At 35.7% G+C, this 20,878-nt stretch overlaps 1 protein-coding gene across 4 annotated transcripts in view; it reads left to right on the top strand.

Moving 5' to 3' along the window:
- Positions 1–6,384: 6,384 nt before the first annotated feature.
- The window catches only part of LOC102686071 (RALY RNA binding protein like), a 162,035-nt gene continuing 147,541 nt past the window's right edge, over positions 6,385–20,878 (top strand). For 2 of the 4 annotated variants that reach the window (XM_015354922.2, XM_015354924.2), the window contains exon 1: positions 6,385–6,609. The gene's annotated coding sequence lies outside the window, so the exon portion shown is untranslated. The remainder of the gene's footprint in view (positions 6,610–20,878) is intronic. The other 2 variants (XM_015354923.2, XM_069190939.1) reach the window with 2 other exon arrangements.

Below are 20,878 nucleotides of genomic sequence, written 5' to 3'. Positions count from 1 at the left end.
TTTGCAGGGTTAAGATTATTGTTTACTTTTCCGTAAAAGACTGAACCCCGGTACTCACAGTTTCTGTAAAACTCTGTGGTAAATTACTGCCTGTGTGTTTCTGTTAGTAACTGTGAATATATATTCATGTACTTAAAACACCAAAAACATTATAAAAGTAGGTACAGTTCAGAGATTGTTTCTACTGGTAAACCGTGGTAAACATGGACAACAAAAATAAAATTTGATTGAATACTAACAAATGCTGACCATAGACAAAATCCAATTTGCGAAATCTCTGTTGACAGTAGTGCATTCAGAATTACACAAACAAGACATGCATCATTTTTGAATTTCTGTTTGGCTCTATTTTGTGACAAAAGGCTTGCTTATTGCCTATGACACTTTTCTATAGCTGAGCAGCACATCTCAGTTCTGATTTGAGCACCCCTTCAGCAAGACTATGTGTGGGTTACTGAAGTGGAATAATGTCCACCAGGAGCCATCAAGCACATTTCACATGATTTGATTTAAGAATCTGAACATTGTTTTGTTTTTCACTTCCACTCAAATTGCATTTATCAGCTTCATTTCCATCTCTGTGGTTCTATTTCCATTACATGGTGGAAGTATAGTAACTTTCTTCCACCAGATTATGTCCGTATTTCTTCAAATGAAAAAGATGGAAGATGATTCCCTGACATTTCTTACAGTAATTCTGTTGTCATGCAGTTTCCCCATGTTATTTTGTTGCTCCCACCCCAGGTTAATTGTCTGATTTACTCATATTATGAACATATTGTTTGACACTAATTTGGTACTAAAACAAATTCCTTTAAATGTCTAAATTAATCTGGTCACAACTCTCACAGTTTATACAAGCATGATGATGCTCAGTATATAAGTTGGGATTCAGGTAAAATTACTTCTAATGCATTTTTGTTGATTTTGTTTTGCAAAACCAAAAGCTTTTCCAAGTTAGATGAATAAGGATGGCATTTTTGCTGCTATTGTTTCCAAAAACAACTGTGTCAACCCGTAAGCAAAAGATCTTTGTTGTTCATAAACTTTCAGTTAATTTTTAGATGAACAATATGATTTACCAACATTTTTGTGAATTAAGATATATCTCAGGCTTCTTTATCTTGTTTTAACATAAGAAAATAGTGTTCAGGACTGCTACAGAAAATATGTATGCTGTTATATTTTCAATTTTATGGCTATGTGAGAGGGCGATATGTTCAGACAAGATGTAGTCTCTTCTCCATCTACATTACTCAAGAGGGCTTGTTGTCCTCGTTGGTTGGTTTACAGCTTAAAAATATGAAGTTTCCAGAGTCTGTACTTGCTGTCTAGAGACAGAACAGAGAGAAAGAGGTGGAACACTTGTTCCTGTTTTACCTACAGTAGATCTGCCTATAAACATTGTTGCTTATGACAACCCATTCTAGGGTGTGTCAGAGGATTGAAATAACAATAAAATATGTTTCTTTATTTACCCCCCCAGCTTTTCTTAACACTATTTCCCCAAAATAATATTGATCAACTGAAATGTGACAAAACATCTGTATTCATTGTTAAGCTTTATATCTCTGTAAAATACAGTTCAATATTGGTGCACAAAGCTTAGCAGAAGGGTTTTCAGATTTTAACCTGAAATAACTTTCAACAGTTGCTTCTTTTTCTTTTTTTTAAAAAGCAATATGCAACACTTTTTCCAAGGCTGTAAATTTAATTGGCATTTTGTGAACTAAACTTCTGTTACACTCATACAGTTCTTTGGTGTGCATGAATTGAGTTCTACTGTATAAAGTATAATTATTTTCCCTTTTATGTGTATTTATGGCTTATTTAGTTTCGAAATATGGTAATTGTTAATTTTTGTTTATTCATGTAAGTTTCCTTTTAAATACAAGAAATATCCTTTTAAATTTGGGGTTTATTTAATAACTGCATGACTTCTGAAGTTACGGAGGTTAGTTTTAAAGGTAAAATTGCATCAGAAACTGTCTGGCTCTTCATATCTTATTATCGTATTTAGTATTGTATGCGATTGATTATTGTACACTAACTACAGGTCCAGATCCTACACACTGACAAATAATAATAAGTAACAAAAAACTACTTAACAGAAAAATGTGAGAAAACGTTTTTTGTGGTGTGCTCTTGGAAAAAAATCATATTGTTAATGATATCCTTATTTATATAAACCTATATGATAAACCTCCCATGACACATTACTCAAAACAGAAAAAAAAAGATTGAAAAAACAAAACATTTTCAAAGACAGATGAAAGAACAAAGGAAACATCAAAATTAATCACAAAACCAAAGGCACTTAATCATACTTAGTAGAGCTAAATGCCACTGCTTTAAATAGATGGTACACTATGCATTTGTGACTCATCTCAGCACAAGAAGATATTAACCAACATAAATAATACATCATTATCCTAAAAGGTCACATTAAAAATGCATTTCATATGCAAGAAAAGATAATTCAGTCACTTTTGATTTAAGAACTTGACTATATTGTGAATAAAGCAATTGTCAATGCCAACAAAATTATCACAATCATGAATGATGAAAACCAGCATGTCAGGGGGCCACAGAACAGAACACTGACATATAGGTGTTTGGTATCTTAGTGCTCAGAATGACCCTAAAAAGCAACTCAAAACTTACAGTATGTTGAAACTCAGATAATGAATATCAGAACACTTTGCATTTCAATGAGACACCTAAAACGGTTATTTTACATAGGTTGTCAATCCTTATTGCACACCCAAAAGGTAAGCTACTGTACAGTAATTTCATTCTTCATATCCAGTTTTGCTTTGTGCTTTATTTTAATTGGCAGCCAAGGCAGACAATCCAGAATCGCATATTTGCATGGTTGCAGACAGTTGCACTGCCTTTCAGGTATGCTCTGGGTATTTAGTTGAGAGATCTAACCTAAAACATTGAGATGTTTCATTCACAACTACTATTGTACTTCTGAAACAAGAAAATGTCACTGCTAACTTCAATCTGTTTGACTTCTTCCCTAACATTTAGACTTTACAATGGTTCCTCCTCAGCAGCATTTGAAAATAGATCACTGATCCGATCCCTGTTGGATTTTAAAGGGTTTTCATTTCACTGAAGTAGAAACTCTTCACAACAAAGATTTCAAGAGAAAAGCAATGAACTTCATAAGAAAGAAGTTGTTGATAGTCTGCACCAATTGCATTTCACAGTGGAGTACAAATTTGGGAGTTCAGAGGCCTTGGATTGATCAAATTCACAACTTATACAATACAATATAAAATAGCATTAATGTCTGGTTGGACTCAGTTCTTTCCATGTCAACGGCTCTCTATGCAAAAACACTGTTTGGTACTACTTTATTTTTGTTGCCAAACCATTCCTATTGCCAGTAATAGCACTTATCCAATGATCTATGCTGATATCAATATAGCTGAGCCACAAAAAGTATTTTGTGGTTATGTACTGGTTCATTATTTCAACACTTTTTCTTCTTCTCTTGTTGTTCCTTCTATTAGTATAAGACAACAAAAAAAGCTTCAACAATTTCTTTTCTGAAAAGTAGCAAATAAGAAGTAACATGTCTACTTCTGCAGGGATATGCAAGGATTCACTGATTGTTTATGCTTTTTATGTTGACAATCTGGTGCTGTATCAGAAACGAGATCTTTAAAACACTCTCACTAACTGATAAGGTATAAACAAATGCTTCCTATGGTCATTTGAAATTTGCAAAGCTTCTTTCAAAATGGTCCATGTTCCAACTGATCATGAATACCCACTTTACAAGTGTCCTTTTAATGAAGATCGTTTTATATTCATTGGAGAGCTCCTCCAGACAAAGTGTGTTCATGTGTTTTGGTTTACCTTAATTTTCCAAACATATACTGTACAAAACTGCAGGTAATCATTATTATACCTTATTAAATGTTTTGTGTTCCCTTCGCACACTTTTTCTCTATGCAGTTAAGACCTTTATTTGTTTTTGATGTAAGAAAGTGGTTAGATATTAAGCAGTGCAGGACAATATGGGACAGTTACCGTATCTTTCATACCCATATAGAATAATTCATATTGAGAACACAATTTAGATTTGGAAAGTGTGTACTGACAGTACACAGCTGGGAATTACCTTCCTCAGTCTACCAGTAACAAGTCATACAGTACAACATACAACCAGTCTCTGTGGCAATGAAGAAACCATGGATATTGTTAAAGACCATGCTAAACTCACCTGTAGTAAAGTCATGGAGAATCACGAAAGTACATTGCTAATGTGATAGAAAATTCTGCAAGCCAACGCTGCTTAATAATTAAGCACTATGAAAAGCAGTGTCTCAAGTGTAAATACAGATTGCCCACCATAAGCCAATGGCAAAAATATTAACCCTTAGTTCTGCCTCTGGATCTCTCTCATGGGAAGGGCAAGACTCCATTTTTGCAAGAAAATATTTTGCAAGACGAAGGCACAGAGCTTAACTTCTACACAATGACTGTGCTGAACTGTGGATTTTTTGTGGACGTTTTGTTGTTTCCCACACCCGGAGAGCTGACTATCCCACTGGCAGAGAAAAACATAATGATAATAAAGTTTATTTTATGTAGCACCTTTAAAGGTGTCTTTTCACAGCTCTTAACAAAATGACAACAACAATACATAAAAAGAATACACAAGATAAAATACAATTACAACACACAAAAGAGACCCTGGATGGTACTAGGTATAGTAGGAGCAGAGGGGTAAAGAATGGAGCCAGTTAAGTAAAGGCTCTTCTAAACAAGAAGGTTTTGAGTCTGGCATTGAAGGAGTTTAGAGAAGGTGACTCTGATATCCTTGGGGAGAGAGTTCCAGAGCTTTGGGGCACAACAGGAGAAGGCCCTGTAACTCATAGAGTGTAGATGGGCTTGGGGGACAGTTAGGAGACTGGAATTAGAAGAGTAGGAAGATAATAGTTCAGACAGGTACTGAGGTGCCAAGCCATGCAGAGCCTTATAGGTGAGCATGAGGATTTTGAAGTCCACACAGAATTTGACAGGAAGCCAGTGCAAGGATTCCTGGATAGGAGTAATGTGATCACTTGCACTACACCTGGTCAGGATTCTGGCTGCCGAATTGTGGACATACTGCAGTTTGTTCAATGTAGTTTTAGATACCCCAGCTGGTAGAGCATTACAGTAGTCAATTCAGGAGAACACAAATGTGTTGATCAGCTTTTCAGCCACAGTTAGTGATAACATACTGTAGGGCAAAGTCTAGCGGTGGTCACCCACCATTGGGGAAGTCCAGTTTTGAGGAGATGAGCACTGTTCATGCTTTTCCATTGAGCAGGGCCAGGATAAGGCACTTCTGTTTCATGGGCCCTTTGATGGATGCATATTTATGGATGTATCGAGTTCTATTGGTAGATGTGTGAGCAAATTTATCTCAAATCATTTTTTCCAACAGTACTGTATCTACTGTACATAATGGATAATATGGACCTTTTAATGTAATAAAAGTGTCCCATTTGCTGCTATTTGTTGCTTGGGTCTGTGTCCCAAGCATTTTTTAACTTAGAATCCATTAAACGACAGGTTTAATTACAATAATAACTACATTCATGTTCTCTATAAATCATCTATGATAAGGATCATGTGAATTACTGAAAAGGAAAGGGTTTTGCGACAATAAACATTTCATGTTAAAAATATATACAAAATGTAGCTTTAAGCTTACAAGGGTTGAGCTACATACAGTACCTACAACACAACACTCGGCAGCATCACAGTCAAAATAATAGAAAATATAATAATTAGCAATTATTTTTTCACACACTTCAAGCCTATAGCTTTGGGCAGAAAATGTGCAGTTTCCAGGACAGACACTTCCAGGTTTTAATTTATGAGCATCTAATTTTACTGTACTGCACATGCCTAAGAAGAGGACTTTGTCTTGAAAGACTTCCACTGACTGGGGACTATCAGTTGTGGGGAATGATTGCCCCCAAAAATGCAGGTGAAAGCCTATATTATATATATAAACCTATTATTATTATTATATTTTATTTTCGTGTGGCTGCTTAGTGTTTGCACGTTGCACTTGCAGCTCGGTACACAACAGCACAGATGCACATACTGTACAGTATGTACAGTGTAGATACGGACATAAACATTGTTTATGTACAATATATATAGAATACACATACTGTATAAAATTAGCTCAGATCGTATCTCATAGTTATTGCCTTTAGATTCAACAACAAATCAAACCAAATGAATATGTACAGTACAATTAATTGCGTTTTCCCCTGGCTGCGTAGGCACTGACAAAAAGGGGGCACTGCGTCTTTAAAAACCTGAAGAAAACCACACAGTCCATTCTGCCAAAATTGCAGGATGATAAGGACTAGGTACCCGTTTTACTTTTGGAGAGCCTTTACCAGTTAAGATAGTACTTGGCTGCCGAGGGCTACCCCTGCACGCTCATTGCTGGAGACTGAATCCGAGTCACATGACAGTGCCCGAGGCAGAGATTGAGAGAAAAGCGCTTCATTTCAGCTTCCACCGCCATACTGTGTTTTATACCAAATCTCAATTTTTATTGCAACATTTTACTCCCGCTCGGTGAGTACAGTTTTCAATGGCAGTTTTACAAACATTTTTGTCCTTTTTTGTTTTTATTTTTCCTCTTTCGCTGGTGTTGACAAATAAGAATTTATGGTTTTTAGCGTTTTTTTTCCAGGCTCCAAGTTTTTAGCATGCAGTGATTCTGAACTGGGGGTGCACAGAATAGACCTGTGTGACTCAGTAGCGACAGTCACTGGAAAACAAATACTTGCAGACCTGTAAAATATGCAACTGGTTTTTATAAAAGCGGGTAGCAGTTGTATATATTTTTAACGCATGTCTACTTGTGGTTTTTAAACATTTTTCTTTTTCATTTTCTCTCGTTCTGACTTTTGCTGTAGCTATGCTTTGCTTTGTATTTTGCAGTGTTGTTTCAGAGTTTTGTGATTTTGTGAGCTCAGTGCATGCCACTGAGTACGCATCTAATTTTATTTTACTCCTGTTTTTCTATGAGGAAATAATTTTTAAAAACCAGGTGATATTTTAACCTGAAACTTTTCTTGCAGCTTAATGATCACAGGTTGTTTTTTTTTTCTTTAATTTTTGAATTTCTAATACTTTTGCATATTTGATTAACAAAATATTTTTGAGATTATTATTTTTGAATTAGTTGTAACAAACAGTGGATGTGCAATGTTTCTTGGAAAAAAATAAAGTGCGTTTTTGGTTTCCTTGTCAACGAAGATGAAATGAACATCCGAGTGTCTTTCGCAGGTATTTTCATAAGGACATGTACATTTGAATTCTAATACCTGCTGTGACTTTGCAATAAAAGAGAAAAAGACTAAATTATATATCTCTGCCTGCGTTATTTCATAAAGAATTGATTGACTATATTTAGAACAGACCTCTGTACTGTATCGCACAGTATTGTATTCTTTAACAAAACAAAGGCTTGAACAATGTTTTATTTTCATTATGTGTATGCTTTTGTAAATAACAGTTCTCCTTAACGTAGAGTCTGTGTTTTTGTTTTCTGTAATTTAAATGCTTTGAGTGTGTCTCGGGACAGGTGACGAGTGAACTTCATAAGTGTGCCGATTTAATTTTCGTATTTAGCCTTTGTCGCGGTAGACGAACAAGTTTCAGGCGTGCGTACAGTACGTTATATCCACTTTGTCATTACCAGATTCGTATTGTCGACGATTAACTCAGCGTCACTGCAGCCTTACTATGTATATAATTGTATTTCCGTTGTTTTTATTTTAAGCGTCATTTTCATTGTCGAAGTTACAATACCAGGCTTTACACACAGACGTATTGTATACAGTATGCTGTGTACAGTACAGTATTTGCCGTTTCTCACATTTCCCGTTTTCTAGTGTTTAAAGAACGAAGCATTGCTCCTTGCTGTGAAAGATAAACGTACACATCCTCTGTACTTCAGCCCCACTCTGGTGCGGTGTGATTGCAGAACCTTATCAGGGAATAAAAGAATCAAGAATGTCTTGGAAGAGTTTGAACACAGCAAGCTGGTCAGCGAATTGGTCTCGATACTACGGAATGCAATAGCGCTTGTCCTAGGTGTTATGAATGCAGTGGAGAAATTCTAAGGTATTGCTGTTTTCCATAGATTAGAAAATAGATGGTACAGTATACCTGCATACGTAATTCCCATTTTATTTTAAATATTGTGGAAGCAAAATACATGTACTCGCCGATGCACTTCTCAGGTGATAACTACAGTATGCTCCAGAGCCCCTTTTCATAGTATCTACTGTAGTTTTAATTGCAGATGCAAAGCATAATAACACAAATTGACTGCAGATGTTTGAAAATAAGGTTTGAAAATCAGGACACGAAGGAACATACATTAATAACAGTGCCCCCTTAATCATTCTCCTGCATTTTTAGAATACCTAAATAAAAACGTTAAATATTGTACTTAGGTTTCCAGTTCGTATTTCAAATTCTCTTTATTTACCTATTGGAAGAGTTACAAGTTGTGTGACAAGAGTATGTAGCCATTTCATATTCTGTAATGATTTAGGTTAGTTTATTGGTTATTTTGGCTGGTGACCCTGCATCTGAGTGCGAGACCAGAAAACCATTTCCACACACTGTATTACATAAAGAAGGGGGATGATGAGACACTGATTGGATTACCTTTCTTGGTCTTTTCTCAAGTCAAAAGCGTGTCTTTCTGTTAACATTAAGGGTGTGATCAAGTCTTGCCATGATCAAGTTCTTTAAAGTTGTATTTGTGAATTTACCCAATAATATTTGAAAAAGTATGTACAGTATCTGAAGTCTAAGATGCATTGAATGTAGTGGATAGGATTAATTTGTCCCAAATCCAAGATATTGAATAATAGATAACTGTTGGGCATGTAAATGACTGTTGAATTCACATATAGTTTATTTCTAAATAATTAACATTGTTTAGTTTTGGTCTCATTTTTTAATCTAGGTTACAAGCTGCATTGTGTGACTTGTGTTGTTGTCCTTTTAGTGAATTCCTTTAGACAATTAAGTAGTTGCTTTCTTAAGTTATTGGTAAGAATACAGTTTTTATATTATGAGACACGAGGGTTGTGGCTTTAATAGTGATAGAAGAAAATATGAAACAGAAAGGGAAGATGTTGCTGTGTTTTTATTAGGACTTTGAAAACATTATATCTTTCTCATCATGTTATGATATTAGTACCTGTTTCAGTGATTGGGGAGTGTCAAAAACATTACTGTTGCCTGTAATTACGTAGGTGCTGAGAGTGTCAGTTTTAAAGCATTGATGCTTTGTCCAGGGCGACATAGCCGTTAGCATTGTTGTCTCACAGCTCTTTGGCTGTGGATTTCGTTGCAGACTGGGGTACCTTCTGTGTGGAGTATGCACGTTCTCCCCATTGCCACATGGGGATTGTCCAGCAGCTCTGCTTTCCTGCCATAGTTCAAAGACATGCTGTCTAGGTGTGAATGCATGTGTATTCTCTGAAGGTCTGGTATCCCTTCCAGGGTGTATCCTACTTGTGCCCATGTGGGGTAAACCATCTGATCAACCCTGTTCTGAACTTAGTGGTTATTGAAAATGAATGATTAGATGGATGTCTTGTCTTCTTGTCCCTGAGTATATAGACGTATCTAAATGATGATGGCATTAAATGTTCCACCAACAAAACATTAATTATTAAAGAAGCATTTAAAAAAAATGACTGATAATGGTATAGATACAGTATGTGTTAATGTAATTATTTAGGTTATTTTGAAAGGGTATAACTCTTTTTTTATCTGCTCCATTCCTGAGGGCCCATGATGTAATTGATTTATTATTGTTAAGAGCAGTGAATGAGACCTATACGTTTGTTGTATTGATGTGTTTAATGAATGTTGTGGCATAAATTAATAAGTAGGATGAAAACAGAAATGTATGGTTGTGCAGCATTAATTTAATGTGTGATTATTGGGATTGAGCTGTCCAGTTGCAATACAGTTTCATAATGCTCACAAGGTTGATTTAGCATATCAGTAAAAAGGTAAATGATCTTACACATAATAACTGTATTGAAGGCTTAAAATTTAAACCTTATTACATTAGGAAAGTCATTTAATTGCCGAATTTGACGTGTTATATTTTTTTAAGCATCAGTACATTAGTACATTACAGGTATGTAGTATTTATATTTATGATCACTTTTTAGTAGTTTTTATTTGCATAATAAAATAAGAACAAATCAGTATAATAAAACAACACATACTGTAGCTCCACTAAGTTTTACTAGATTGATTGTAGCCAGTAAGCAAAACAAATATATCTAGTTTTTGGTTCACAATATAATCGTAATAAAAATACTATTATTACAGTTATTTTTTTCTATATACAGTAAATAAATGTTCTTACATATCTGGCTTGCTCTTTTGCACAATCGTCTTTTTAAAAACTTTGTAATTAAAGAATATTTTTCATTATTCCTCAAGTAACTTTATATTGTACTGTCCATTTCAAAATAATTCATACTGTACTGTATATTGCTGTCAACACAAGGTACAGTAGGAACCTGGCTTGCTGATTTGTAATAAAATCTGTTATTGTTGTCTCCCTGTTGCATACTTGCATAATGTCAGTGTTATGATCAGCAGGACTGTAGACATTGTCATACACCAGACTGTGTGACCTACATTTAGAGCTGAATACAGGAAGATCAGCTTATGTGCCAGACTCAGAAGACAGATAAGGCCTTGCTTTCATGGTGCCAAACAGTACATGAAATCACAGTGCCCAACACCAGTATTAAGAATAATATATTTTACCCTTATCACTTCTTTTAGGTACTGCATGTTTTTTCTAACAAATGTGGAGTTCAAACACAGGATATTATGAGCACAAGATTAGTAGAGCAATTTCATATCAGGATGGATCTGAGACCAAAACAATGCCATTTCTTCTATGTGTAGCCACTTGAGACTGTACTGAAGGCACAGTTTAAGGCACCTAAATTCTCTCAGAAATGTACATGAGGTAGAACCATTTCGGTTAAAGAAATCTTGTGTCTGAGGTTTTCAGGAAAAAAAATCTTCAAATTTTTATATTTTATGAAAAAAGTTGTGTGACAAAGGTGCCCTGAAGACTACCCTTCCTTTTATTATTATCATAACCTTAAGAAATTATCAGGAGATAAGCCAATTTAATATTAGTAGATATATATTTTTTAATTTTCTTACTACGTTACTTACAATTGTAATGTAGAAGTAGCCTAACAATGCAATGTTGAGGAAAGTGGTATGGAAATTTGAGAATTGGTCTTCCTGATTAAATATAATTGTCTTCATATTATTAAAGAGCTGGAACAGTTATATTTTATCCTTTTAATCTGAGGTCATTACCTCGCTAAGTAAAAATATATTTTTCATACTGTATTCATCTGTATTTTCATGCTGTGTTTTCATACTAGAACCTATATTAATCATTACTGAATTAGAAGGTATTATTTTGTACCTTGAAATCTGATTAGTCATGGAAGTAATTATTGCTATTCACATGCACATTTTGTGCTATTTCTTGAATTCTGTTTCACTTTAATAGTCTGCGTTAAGCTGGTTGTTAAGGAAATGCCTTTGCTTTTATAATCCTATTTTGTTTCAGGAGAAATGAGAACTTTTACCAATATGTGCACATCCACCTCATGCAATCAGAGATACCTCGGTTATCACTAAACACCTCTCTGTGTCTCATTTATTTCCAAAATCTAAAATGGCCAATCTGGCTAATTGGACCACTGTATATTGATACAATATTAATGTTCTCAGAGTGCCCTTAAATTAAATTTTCCTATATACTGTAGGAAGGTGGTGAGTTCAGACAAGACGGTAGTTTTTGAAACCACATTCCCCGGAATGTGGCGATGATGACGATGCCTGTGGCCCAGGGATTTGCTGAGAAAAGGAAAGAAAAGACAGATCACGCCTGATTCTATGGAGGAGCAGAACTTGCCACTCAGTTTAGAGTGTGAAGAATAGGAGAAAATTACATTTTTCCCAAAATAAACTTTAGAAAGGGAGAAGAGACAAATATCCCCAGAGTTACAGAATAGGAGGGGAGGACAAACTAAAATTAGCTGCTCTGTCGTGTGAATGTTAGAGGGGCAGATCCCTCAAGGCTGAGAGACAAAATACTGTGGATGCTTTTTTGTGATGTCAGTGAACAGCTTGGGAAGTTCCAGAGAAACAGTAGCCAACCCCAAAAAGTGCTGAAAAGGCCAGACAAGTGTGGACTTGTGCTGCGCTTAATTGAGGCTCTGCCAGCTTTCCAGTCAACAACCTCAACTTCCTGTTTTTAATTGTTATCCAGCCAGTTGGTTGGGTGACTGGGGACGGAAGATCATTCCCCGTTGACTTCTGAGGAATGCGGTTTCAGACAAGTATCACCTTCTTCTTTGAACATACCACATACAGTATACGTTCAATACAAGTCAACCAATACTAGTGTGCCTACTCTCTGTTTTAACATTGTTATATAGGTTTTATCTATTATTTTGAACGAGTAGATCTTTTCTTGTCATTCTGTGCCCCCGTAAGTACCTAAAAGATTTGGAAATATGTGTTGCATTACTGTTAATGGTTTGCAGGGTATTTCTTTGACAAATAATTGCTCTCTTAAATAAAAGCACGTATTCCTTTAATTTTTTATTTAGTCAAAATAGTAGAGATCAAACTTTGCATTTGAGCATTCTTATGATCAATTATTGGGATTTTTAATGGAGAAGCTGTAAAACTATTTCCTGCTTTCCTATCTTTCTAAATGTGTTTTTGTGAAAGGCAACATCATCTAATATTTTCCAATCTCAGGCAATTCACTCATCCCTTTTGCAGATGAAACATTTACCTTTGGCTTGGAGTATTCACTTTTAATAAGCACTGAGTACTTATGGTTCCCTTGCTGAGCTGTTAATTTGATAAATACAGGATCTATAGTTTAGTAATGCTAATCTGGGCAATTAAACCTACATTCAGAGACCAGGGGGTGAAAGTCTTTTAAGTGACAATTATATTAAAGCTTTTGAATTATAATACAGCACTTAAACAAAGCAGTTTAACGACAGTGTAGCTTAACTTCATGCAGTTTGCCCTTGAAATGGATTGTTTCTCATAACAAAAGCTCAAGTTTGTTATAGAGCAGAACAAGAGCTTCCTTTAATTTGCTAAAACTATTTGGAGCCTATTGATTTTTGTTTTTCTAGAAATATTTCAAAATGTAATGTATTGTCCCTTATACAGTAAATACATTGGGTCAGTTATTTTAATCAGATTGTAGTGGGTCTAAGGAGGTTGTGTTGAGTAACACCCATGCTATAAACATACAATATAATTTAAATTGGTAGATGACTAACTAATGAGCATTTATTTTCTAGTTTTCAAAATGACCTTACCTACTGTAGTTGCACATGGTACTGCAGCTATTACATTTTCTACAGCACCAGTGCTTGTTAAAAATATTTGCATTTTAAATAATTGTGCGACATAATTCATCAAACTCTCCTTGTGAAATGTGCAACTTGCATTTTTAGTAATTTCAACTAAATAAAGTAAAATAATTTTAGTACCCAGCTTGCAAAATTGAACAGCAAATGCAGCGAGTTGAATATGCAGTACATAAATAGGTAACAAAAAGATATTAGTTTCTCCTTATACCAAATGTTACCTAGTACACTTTGTGTTTTGGAGATAGCAAGGGCATTTATATTTACTACTATTAAAATTTGGAACATTTGTACTTATATTCTTAATTGGAGACAGTTAATAATTTAAAATAATTGAAATTCTGATTTCTGTTAACATTTAGATATTCTGTTTAGCTTTTTGTATTTAGTTGACTTTCTAAGTATTCTTAAGTCTCAACCATCTAAATGTACAGTAGTCTGTAGCTGGGAAGAGCATTTGTGTGTGTACTGGAGCAAGTACAAAGTGCTGTGAATGTGGACTAAATTTGAGAAAGTGTCCTGACAAAGACAAGAACACGAGAAAGCTTACAAACGTTAGGAGGCCATTTCACCCACCAGGTCCATGGAGTAGTTGGTAGTTACTGTTGGGAACTGTTGGGCTGTTACTTACCAGTGATCTCATCCAGTTCATTGGCTTCAGCAACATGGCTGGGTAACTGGCACCCATAATCCTTTGGGTAAAGAGCTGTTCCTGGTTATAAGAAGGTGGTGGGAGTATGGCAAATATTGACAAACAGATGTAGGAATACTGTATCCACAAAATGTGAACAACTTTTTTTCATAAATATTCTTCTTCCATAGACAACTGTTCGCTATTTATCTATTTATTAGCTCTTCCGTTTTCATCTAAAAGCCCAAAATATTTGTTATAAGTCTAATTCCACTCCTTCTTTATTTAAGTGGATTTTGAAAAATGAATGAGAGTTAATGTGAAGAGAAAGATGGGTGTGTTGCTACATTTTTCATAGCTAACACAAGACATCGCTTTCCACCAGAGGAAATACTTCCTGCCTGCCAGACTTGAAACAGCCCATTACTATGGACCCTCTGATACGCAGTCAACCAGCAGTGAGACAAAGAAGCAAAGAGTTTGAATTTCTCTGATGTGTGTTACACTTCAAAGCCAACTTAAAAGTAAGAATGGCAAAATTGCACACTTATGGTCTACTCAATTTGAGAATGGCAAATTAAGCATTTCACATAATCTCGCTTTTTACACTTAAACCCATTTAGGAGATTATGTTTAAATGAGTACAAAGAAAGGGAAATTAGATTCAGGGACATTCTTAACCACTGTCATTTTTCAAACCTCATTTACTTCTGCTTTTGTCATTTAGTGATGATGGGTGTCATTTTTCACATTATTTTTTCTTTTTCATTTTTGTGCCATGAATAAAAAAAAATCAATATGGAGTATCCTGAAAAACATTGTGATATAAAATACTAAAGCGTCGTATAACCCCTCACCCACTTTGGCCAAATGGGGTAGAAGCCATCATTGCTATATTAACACTATTTACAGATGAGTGGTTAAAATTAAATGGACACTCTGATAAATTTCCTGAATTACAGTAAGGAAAGATGAATATGTAATGCAAGGAACTGATATATTTTGCTTTAGACTTTTCTCATATAATGGACTGTTGATATGTATTTGCCTGACAAAGCGTGCTGCATGCAGGGTTTATGGTTATTTATGGTTTCTGTGTTAGATTTTCATAATGGAACCTTTTCTGGTATCAGTCCTGTACTGTATGGATATTGTGTCAGGTGTTTTTTTTTTATTTCTGAGGAAATACGACGCTGCTGCAGAAAGCAGAGTGGGCAGTGCCACTGGGAATAAATCCAGAAGGGGGAGGATGAAGCTGACAGAAAAAATAAATAAAAATGTAAAGCTTGTTTTGCAATTACAGGGACAGATTTACTGCGTGTTGTGGAAATTTTCTCTGTGTAATCAGGTGTCTTGGGTCCTTCTCACAGTGTACTTCCCCCTTCCCCCACTGTCACCACTGAGTTTGGTTGAGAGACTGATACGTCTTACTGTAACAAGGTCCTCAGCAAAAGAAAACTTTTTATTCATAAAACCTTTATGATCGACCCGAGGCATAAGATATGCCTTTTTTAGCTTAACCACAAGTTGCCACTTGACCATGTCCTCAGATACAGTACATACAGTATGTTATATGTTTTATTTTTTTTCTAAAACATACATGCAGTAGAAAAGAGGCTGTGTTTCTGTGACAGATCTGTCTGTCATGTGTTAGAACTAACATTTCGTTCTTGGTAATTGATGTTAATTAACTGACCAGTGGAAACTTGTTCATGCCCATCCATTTGAAGACAGGTGGTTGCTTATTCCTTGGTCCTAGCTATGGCTCTCTCTCATACTCTTTGAACCTGGCCTTTCCCTGTCCTTACTTGAGTCTGTCTGCCACACATCCTCCTGTCCATCATCCTAGAGGGGGGGCATACAGGCCAGTGTGAGCCAATGCTTTTTAGAAAGAGCATTTCTGTTATCTTACGTGCACCAAATCTGTGAAATAGAACAATTAAACAGTTATAAAAAAATGTTTTTTAGTCAGATGGTGATTCTTTCTTTTTCCATTGCCTTGGCTTGAGCAGCAGTCCTCCTGTTTGAAAAACTGGAGGACTGCGTTGTCTCCTGCATCTGCCCAAGAGCTTCTGTCTGCCTTGTCGTGAATGCTGTGTCTCTGAGCATCAAGGTCTTGCACAATCACCAGCACCCACTCTCCTATAAATGTCTGTTAGAAAGCCTGGCTATAAAGGGTCTAAATTACAAGTAGAAGCTATAATAAGTAAATGCATTTGAAACTGAGAACAGGATGCACAGAGGGAACCTCAGAAATGTTATAAAAGAGAGGAGCCCATTTGTCTGATCTAGCTTGTGTAGAACACGTTACCCAGCCATGCTGTTAAAGCTGATAACCTGGATAATTTAATGTTTTTTTCACTGGTTAAGAAAGGTATAGATAGACAAATCTTTCCTATGTTCTAAATGTTACTGGGGTTTTTAAAACACTTTAAACCTTAGGTTTCTACAGCTCATTCATTTAATTCATTAATATGTTAAGTTTACAAGAGCAATAAAAATGTCCAATTTTTAGGTCTGAAATGATAAGCAAGTGTAGCTCACCTTTTTTATTTTTTTGTTGTTGTGATAATTTGGATATTTAATTTGTGCAAAGATGAATTTATGTTCTTTTATGCAGAACATGCATCATAAATGTCTCACTTGTATTGCTTCCAATGTAGCTGTGCCCACACACTACTTGCCTTTGACTTTCATAGCAGACCCCTGATGAGCAAACCTTTTGATAACAAATGTTAATTAGCATAATACATTTACCATGTCATGTCTGTTCAATAAAATGTTAATGCTATTGCTATAAAAAGATTTTAATTTCCTGATAATAGCTGTGTTTTTTGCAGTTATGAGTAATATGTTTCTTTTGATTCACAGGATATACAGTACATACTGTAATTGCTTGATTAAGCTATTCAAGATCTTGAAAGGTATTGACCGAGGTAACTCTAGGGACATCATGATCAGCAACAACACAAGTGTTATAGGACACAAGTGGCTATTAAGTTTAGGTTCATTTACTGTAAGACCACATGAATAATACGGGCCCAATAGCTTCCTCTTGTTTGTAAGTTTTCTTATGATCTTACGGTATGTCTCAGGCACAAAAAACTAATTGCTGAAGATAATAATCAAAGGACCGACAATTAGTGGCCTAATTGGTTTAATTAATTAGTTCACGGACACATCAAAGGAAATAATGTACTGTACTCTGTAGTGCATGTAAAAAATTAAGAACAACTAAGATTAGTACATTAGCTGCAAGGGTATGCCAAATATGATGCTAAAAATACTAAAAGAAAGGTAGAAAACAATATCCTTGTCTAGGCTAAAAGTAATAGAGTACAAAATGATAATGAACATACTGTAGGGCAAGAGCATGAATACTCAGTATTGAGTACTCTCAATATGACAGAGACCAAAGTGCTTTAGGGATCAGGAGTGCTTAAATCAAATCATCTTTCCTTGCTGTTTTCCTTGCAATTGTTCTTTAGGAAATGGGTTATGTTATTTTCAAAGCATCAACTAGGATCTTTCAACAGTCACTTAAATTTATAGTTGTACCCGTTGATTGGAGAATTCCAATGTAATAGCACTACACAAGACGGGGGCAAATCAAACCTAAATGACTATAGACCTTTACATCTGACCTCTGTTACTGGTAAAATTGTATAACTAAAATTGTGAGTTAAATTAGTAGATTATACAGTGCCTGCAAAAGCATTCAGATCCTTCATATGGTGTCCCATTTTATAGAATTGTAAAATGAGGCTTCCATGTCTCAAACTGAAGACTTTTAAGGGTATAGTAAGTTACAGTAAATGTCAGCTAAAACTAAAGAGAAAACTGAAATATGTTGATTTTAGAAGTATTTAGACCTGTGAACTCCATATTTGGTGGTCACACCTTTGGCAGCAGTTGCAGCAGAGAGTTTTGTGTAAGGCTTTAACTAATTTTTCACACAGTCTTGATAGAATTTGTGCACATTTGTCTTGGCCAATTTGCTCAAGCTCTCTCAAGTTGCTTGGGGATTGCTTATGGGCAGCAGTTTTCAAGTCTTTTCACAAATTCTCAGTAGGATTCAAGTTAGGACTTTGACTGGGCCACTGATGGACTTTCACTTACAGGTATTTATTCTAAAGCCCCTTCACTGTACCTTTGGCTTTGTACTTTGGATCATTGACTGGGTTATTGATATAGATATATCATAGATATTTCACCCGTCTCAGCCCCTGAATGTTATAACCTAAACTTATAACTTGCTCATGGTGGCATTCCTAACCAGTTTCCTCCTTGTCCAACTACCCATTTTTGAGAGAAACCATGATCCAGGCAGAGTCTGGATGTCTCCCACTTCTTAATGATGGACTTCACCATTTCCAAAGAGATGTTAAGGGTCTTTGTAATATTGTATATTCTTTGAAGAGAAAATGTTAAAATCTGGTGCTGGGCAGCTTTACAGAATATACCAGGTAAAAGTACTCAAAAATACAATTAGAAAAGTCATATTTATAGGTATTTGAGTGTTTCTTACACAGATTCAGCTAAAAATAACATGAAAGTGAATCATGTATTTAGCATAGCATTTAACAGATATGTTTTTTGATTTTGTTAATTAAGTTTTATGTTTAATCAGAAAGTATTTTCACTCTCATCTCTAATTTTAAGGCATAGGGATGACATTTTTGTTTACGCCTGTCAAAAGTTCTGAATGAGAATGAAGTAAGGCTCACAAGTTTATCCTCTGTTAGTGCCTCTCTCTTCATACTTTTAGTGAGGTCAAACAGGTTTGAGCTGGATCTTTGTGATGAGAATAGATATAATGTGTTTTGGCTTCACGCCGATGCAAGCATTAAGACAATCCAATTCTGTAGAAATTGTTGAGTGCAAACCTATTTTATATTGTTATTTCATTATTCATTGAGGTAATGTACTTCAGAACAGAACTTCTGTGATTCAAAAAGCGGATAACACTCAAGGGTCTAGGGACACAGAGAATGCCCATTATATTCTGAAATTCATTCCTTGCTCCAAACCATGCTTTTACCATGCTTAAATGAAATGTAGAAATAATTCATTTACAGCATATTAGTAACTACAAATGATACAAATAATTAAGTTTTGGAAGTGGGATTATGAGCAGCATGATGACACAGTATTAGCATTGCTTCCTTGCAGTGCTGCAATCTTGGGTTCATTTCCTGGGGCGCTATCAGGATGGAGTTTGTATGTTTTCCCTGTGTTTGAGTGAGCCTCCTACTCCCCCAAAATATACTGGTAGGCTTCTTGGAAGATCGATCCTGGTGTGAGAATGTGCATGTTGTGCCTGTGTCTGTCTGTCTTGTGGTGGTTTGGTGTCCCATCCAGAGTGTATCCTACTGTACCTTGCGCCTGTTGCTTGATGGGATAGACTCCAGCACCCCTGCAATCCTGTATTGGATAAAGTGGTTAGAAAATGGCTGGATGGAAATACTAATTATTTTTTTCTCACTCAATTTGGAATCACCAGTTGTTTCAAAATTCAGCTGACACCTCTAACTGTCAGACCCGTTCATTGCTTACTTGCCTTTCATCAGAGGTAGTGATGGTTTTCTCACTGATGGCACTGCAAGCATGCAGACATCTACAAGGTCCCAAGAGATATACGTCTTCCAAAAACTGAGAGAATCCTGACTGAAAGATTGGAAAACCCATCCAACTCTAGCGCAGCTAATCAGACTGTGCTCTGGTGGCTGGGGAATCCCTATTACACATGTTTAATGACATAACACAGCCTTGAACTGGTAACCTCTGAACCATAAGTCTGAGCAAGGACTCTTACCGGCAGAGCTACCCAGTAGTGCCCTAAATGTGCTGCTGTGAGGTTCTTCCAGCCACCCATCATCCGATAGCCAGTCATTCCAATATCTGCTGTTTGTTGATAATAAAATACCTGAAAATAAGTTAATATTGAATTAATATAATTAAGGTAGTTAATATAATTCTGAAAAGCAAAATGTTGTGCTTCTAGGGAAAAGGTAATATTGTAATAGATCTAATCAGGCAAAGGTTTATTGATGATATATTGTACTCAAGCAAGATGATCAGCAGAAAATGTGCAAGTGGTAGCTCTGCAGATAAGATGGTATTACAGTAGGCATTATGGAGTCTCCAGGTTTCCTTTAGGAAAAGATGAAGGAAAAAACAAAACGATATTTAAATTTAGGCCATGGTTCTGGTGAACTCATAGCTTACGCCTGCATGCTTCAATGGAACATTTCATTCCGTTGAGTCCCAGTGTTGGTCTGAAGCTTTTAAGCTCCTCTCATGCTCTTTTCTTCTTGCAACAGGAAAGAAGCACAAATTGGTTCTGTCTTCGTCATTCACTTAAGGAATAAGAACTTAAGACAGAATTCAAATGATAGAAGGCCATTTGGCCCATTGTTCTTCCTTAGTAGCTGTGGTAACTAAAATTCCATCTGTCATTTGGGCCTCATCCTCCTGGCTGGGCAGCCTATTCCAGATATCCACAACTCCTGTTCTCTGTCCTAAATAAAATGTATTTTTAGTTTCCGCTTGTCTTTGTTTTGTGTTTTAAGTAGTCACCTGGATTAACCTTATCTGTACTCATTAAGATCTAATAAGTGTGGATCAAATGCCCTTTCAGTTCTCTAGTCTGTGTCTGTGTCTGAGACTGGATGTCCGTACCTGTTACTGTGCCTATAACTCTTTCTAATGCATTAATATGTTT

Source organism: Lepisosteus oculatus, chromosome 6, assembly GCF_040954835.1.
Source record: "Lepisosteus oculatus isolate fLepOcu1 chromosome 6, fLepOcu1.hap2, whole genome shotgun sequence".
In the NCBI taxonomy this organism is placed as follows: Eukaryota; Metazoa; Chordata; class Actinopteri; order Semionotiformes; family Lepisosteidae; genus Lepisosteus; species Lepisosteus oculatus.
Note: the sequence above shows the minus strand (reverse complement) of the source record. Positions and strands in the feature narration are given on the sequence as shown.